Source organism: Nannobrachium achirus (assembly GCF_963921795.1).
Source record: "Nannobrachium achirus genome assembly, chromosome: 22".
Classification (NCBI taxonomy): Eukaryota; Metazoa; Chordata; class Actinopteri; order Myctophiformes; family Myctophidae; genus Nannobrachium; species Nannobrachium achirus.
Window position 1 is genome coordinate 49,128,381 of NC_137829.1, and position 6,000 is coordinate 49,134,380.

Consider the following 6,000-nt stretch of genomic DNA (forward strand, 5'->3'; position numbering starts at 1 on the left):
GGATACGGAAACCTTGTATCTCCATACAGTATGATATACTGTACCACTACCAACTGTAGGAGATGAACGGGATACAGAAACCTTGTATCTGCATATTTCAACTCATCTTTTATTTTGCCTGCTTAGTGTCTACTATCTCACCGAGTGCATCTCTCCACTCCGACATGTCTCCTTTCCGACATGTCTCCATTCCGACACTAACCCCATCTCTAACCCTAACCCTAAACCTAACCCCTATGGGAGTGTCGCCACTCCGACAATAAGAAGTCAATTTCGGAGTGGCGACATGTCGGAATGGAGAGAGCCTCCCTATCTCACCACGCGTTGCATTGCGATCTTTTCCTATTAGTCTTTTTTTTTGAGCGGTGGTCACAACGCTCCTATACGTGGCCGTGTGTGTGGGTCTGTCTGTCTGTCTGTCTGTTTGTCTGTTTGTCTGTCTGTATGTCTGTCTGTCTCCGGGTATGTAGCCTGGCCCTGCAGTAACCTTTTCTGACCACACATATTAAGGGAGGGGCGCTGTTGTTCAGGATAGGCCAGGCATAGGCCAGGCACAAACACACACAGGGGGCACACACACACACACACACACACACACACACAGGGGGCACACACACACACACACAGGGGCCACACACACACACACACACACACACACACACACACACACACACACACACACACACACCACCGCTCAGTTCACACGAGTGTGATTTTTCTTTTTTTTTTACATGAAAGTGAAAGTGTTTTCGTGGATCCATTGGGGGAAGTCCATTTCCTGAAAAGTACCAGTTTTGGACATTTAATACGATATAATAATAATACTTTTTAGCATGTATCTCTAATACTTGTAATCTAGCATGTATCTACTGTACTGTACAGTACACACACACACACGTGTGTGTGTGTGTGTGTGTGTGTGTGTGTGTGTGTGTGTGTGTGTGTGTGTGTGTGTGTGTGTGTGTGTGTGTGTGTGTGTGTGTGTGTGTGTGTGTGTGTGTGTGTGTGTGTGTGTGTGTGTGTGTGTGTGCGTCACGTGAATGGCGGTTTTATATTATAAAGTTACATGATTGTGTGACGGGCAAATTGACTCTGAGTTTTTGTTCAACCTTTGAATGTCTCTCTTCTTTTCTCTTCAGTGCTTGATTTCACTTGACATAAAATGATCCGCCACAGAATAAACAACCGGAAATACTGAATATTTAGATAAAGGCCTCAATGAGAAGAAGAGAGCATGTTTAAGAGAAAGTGAATTCATATGATTCAAATGTCTGTCAAAGCTATTACTGTACATCACATGTTGTCCTTGCGATGTGACAAGAGAAACAAAGCTAAAACACAGCAGTAAAACAATTACTATAGTATAAGTTAAGTAACAGTTAAATTATTTCAACTAAAAATGGCAGTTTCATGGTACCAGCACAGTAGGTACGGCGAACAAGGCATTGTGATGTGAAGCGCATCACGACACATCGTGAGCTTGTAGATCTATTTTCGGAGTGTGACACCGGAGCACAACTTAGCAAAAAATCAGGCATAAATATCCATTGGTGGATGGAGTACTGTACTGCACTGTGTAACTTTCCTCTACTACCCCGGATTTGAACCTGGTTTTAGCTTACTTTTTAGAGCCTGCATGCTTGCTCAGGGGATAAATTGAGGTTAACATTTGTTTCATATCGTCGCTGTCGGGTGTAAACCTTGTATCTCCCAAACCGTTCGTTTTGTATTTATCATTTTAACAATGATTTAAACTAGTAAAAACAGCCGATCTACAAGCACACAACGCCTCGCACCGTGAGGCGTTGTGTGCTTGTAGATCTGCTGTTTTCACTACTTTTGTGCGACTGCCTAGTATGATGAAGCAGGGCTTTACTTAGCGAAAAACGTACAAATTTGAAACTTGGAGATACGAGGTTTCTGCCCGACAGTGACGATATCCTATATATGTCTCTAGGTGAGATATGACCTTTGATAGAAAAGCTTGTCTCAGTAGAAGAGCAGGGAGACTAAATACAACCACCCCAATTGTATACGTTTTATTGTATTAAACAGTTTGACAGCCGTATGGAGATGCCCATATTAAAACCGAAATATACCGGACATCTGAGCAAGGAGTCTCAGCCAGACCGGAATTTACCGTACTGGGTCATTAAAAACGAAATAAAAGATTTTTATCCGAAAAACGGCGATCGTCTAACCTTCCCTCGGTCACCGCTCGTCCATCGATAGCGCATGGCTCCTCTGACATGAACCGGAAGTGACGTCAGATCCTTTCCCCGCTAAAGCTTCCCAGCCCCCATCCATTTATTGTTTAGACGTTAGCATTAGCATAGCTGGAGTGCTAGGGGCTAAGCTAGCGAAAGTGTTCACATCGACTGTACAGTCATACTTGGATTATATGCGCCCACATTTACGTGAACGGATCGCGCACGCGAAACGCACGGGGAGAAGATGCCTCGGCCAAAACCGCCACTCTGTGCCAATGCAGATTGAGCCATTTCGCTGGTGACACTGGTGAGAATTACAACGGGGGCCGTAATGGGGATGGGGCGATGATATTGCGCTGATATTGCGCTGATGGGTCTTGTAAAATGAATGCTGTTCAGATCATAATATAATAATAGAAATTTCACGGCTAATCTACCAACAAGCCATTCTATTTCGGCTGCCGAAGTGTTAACATACTCTACCATACAGATTGGACACAATTATATTTTATTCAATAAAACATTTTTAATTTTTTAGGTATTCTTTACTTTACTGGAGTATTTCCATATATCAATACTTTTACTTCTACTCCACTACATCTCAGATGCAAATATTGTACTTTATTAGATTTGTATTATTATTACAAAACATACATTAACCACTCAGCTCTATGTATACTGTACACGTACTGTACATACTGTACTCAGATATTTTCAAATATTCTTTTATACGTTTTGAAAACCTGTGAACTGGGACATTCTGCATAATGAGTACTTTTGGTACACATTTGTTATCTTTATACCAACCAATACCTTTGTACGTTTACGTAAAGTATAAATGTTTCATACCAGACGTATTGTAACAGTAGTAGCCTATTTCTACATTGTGTCATTGATACTTTACCCAAGTAAACAGAAGTGGGTACTTCTCTTCCACCGCTGACAATAACATCACACTCCCTTGCAAAAGAGAAGTGCAAAGAAGCTAACATTGAACCATCAAATCAAAGTCTATATGGCTATAGCGTTCCCGTAGCCGCCTCCACCCCGCGCTGCACTACATCTGGAGCGCAGCTACGCGCGTGCGATTCTCACTTTTTGAATAACATTAACATGTCTTAATAACACATCAAACGGGGCCTGTCAATTTTCTCCAATCAGGCCCCTTCTGGTTGGGTATAAACAGTGGAGCGGCTCCAGCGCTCGTCCACGCCGGATTCCACATCAAAGTGACCTGTCACCGCCCCTTCCCCACAATGCCCTTTGTGCCACTTTGAGTGACAGGTGGAGCATGCCTCTGTCAAGTCCTATCATAAACCAAACTGCTTCCTGCATACTAAATATGGAGCCGTGGATGTGTGACACTTAAACTTGCAGAGAGAGGAGTGCAGCTAAGAGCAGAGAGAGAGAGAGAGAGAGAGAGAGAGAGAGAGAGAGACCCTGTGGTTTTGGCGTGAGAACAAATAAGAAGAATCACTCGCAGAAAGAAATAGAGAGAAAGAAAGAAATACAGGCACGTCTCGCTTTGTTGCCGAGCAGTGGTGGGTAGTAACTAAAATAGCCGATCTACAAGCTCACAACGTGTTGCGTTGGGACTGGGAGCTTGTAGATCTGCCATTTTCAAAATATCTTCCTTTTGGTACTTTTGTACATTTACTTCAGTAAAAAAATGTTCTTCTTTTTTTTAAGATTTGTTTTTGGGCTTTTATGCCTTTATTGATAGGATAGTAGACTGACAGGAAAAGGGGGGAGAGATGGGGAGTGGTAGGCGGCAAAGGTCATTCGGATCGGGAATCGAACCGGCGACGCCACCAGGCATCCATTCCTATGTGGCAACGCGCCTGGACCAGTAGGCCAGCGGGCGTCCCACTCCAGTACATTGTGATTACCAGACTTGAACTTGTAACAGAATGTTTCTACATTGCAGCATTGTTACTTGTATTTAAAGTAAAACATTTTGAGTAGTTTTTCCACCACTGTTGCTGAGAAGTTTCACAAGAACAGTGTGTCTTTAAGGGATCCACCCACATGGCATGCACGAGAAAAAAACAAAATCTGTCCTTTTTTTTTTCTTGATGACTTGGAGCAATTAAGTTGAACAAATTCAGGCCAAGTGTTTGGTTTATCAGAAGTAGCCCTTGGCACTACCTTAATCACTCCTAATAGAAAATAAAGTGTTTCAAGTACCTCATCTGTTTTTCATCACGGGACCAGGGGTTACCTTGGAGGGGCCAAATTGTACTCCGTAATTCTCTTTAATGAGCTTGATGCATTACAGAGATCACATTTGAGATAGGATCAAGTAACAATCTGTTAACAATTGATGCTACACTTTATACCATCCGCAATCAACCACTTTACATATTCGGCTCCAATTTCTTATTGTGTCCGTGTCTGCATTATGCCCATTGATTTTATCTTACATGAATCATAATGGAGGCTATCAAGAAAAAGTCAAGTGCTCTTCAACTGATTGCTTCTCTGCCTGTTGTTATATAGACAGCCAACAATACCCATGGAAGAGTGATGGCTCCTTGAGGGGCCGTTCGTCAAGTGGACTATAACTTGGAGGTGGTTTTGAGCTGTTGTACACATGGTGGATTTCCGTTAAGTCAGGGGTCTTCAACGTTTTCAGGCCAAGGACCCCTTAGTCGAGAGAGATGAAGCAGGGACCCCCACAACACATAGATAACATATAGTTTCATTGTTTGACGAGTGTATTTTGGATCCATGTCAATTTGTGTTTTCAGATATTTAACCACTTGAACCGTCAATACTTAATAAACCTGACCTTTCACTCAGTACTTAGTCTGCTCTTTTTCCCCTCTACACCAAACCTCGTAGCCAAAAATAACTGCGAGGCGTTGTGAGCTTGTAGATCGGCTATTTTTGGCTAAAGTTCTCAGAATATGGATGCAAGGGTTCAAGTGGTTAATATAAAAAAGGAGAAAAAAAGAAACTTCTATCACACAAAGATTTGGAGGACCCCCTGTGGTAACTCTGAGGACCCCCTAGGGGTTCCGGACCGCCTGTTGAAGATCCTTGCGTTAAGTTAAATCCTTCTGTGTTAATATAGTCTCAGTGTTCTATGTTCCCCACTTACTATAGGGTTAGGGTTAGCACTTAGGGTAAGCGGGGAACATAGAATCCGGGGAACATACACCGATACGCTCCCCTTTATTAGCATTTCGCATAGGAAAAGCACAGGAAAGTACAGTTCAGATACAAGCTCTACTAATAGGATTTAAACCCAAGAAAGCACTATGGCATCGGGGTCCTTTGTACAACAGACAGACAAATGTACAACAATACTAATCCTTAACTAAGCAGTCGTCTACCTAACGTGTGTCTTGCAAAACTCCAAAGGTGAAAGTTAACAACGAGCGAGGCGGGAGGCCAACAACCTCTTCCCCTTTCGCCTGCTGTGAAACTGCCAGAGAGGGGAACTTAATGTGTCGTCGTGTCGGGGTCAGGTCCTGTTGTTGCGACATGTCGGTTTAATGCCGGTTTAATGTCCCTACCTGGCAGTGTGTGCGGTGTGACGAAATGTGCTGAGATTGCACTTTGATATCCACAGGAGTATTACAGACACACTTAGTCACACAACTTCTCGTCGACGTTGCCCAATTTGTCTTCTTTAACAGCACAAAAGGGAGGCCGGTTTGTTCAATGTTCACCCATTTCTCCTTTTTTGTTTTCTCTCGAAAAGGAGGTAAGAGGTGGGAGGAGGAGGAGGAGGAAGGTCTGGGCGCTACTTGTGTTTCAACATTGATTAGATCGAGCCAAGCAC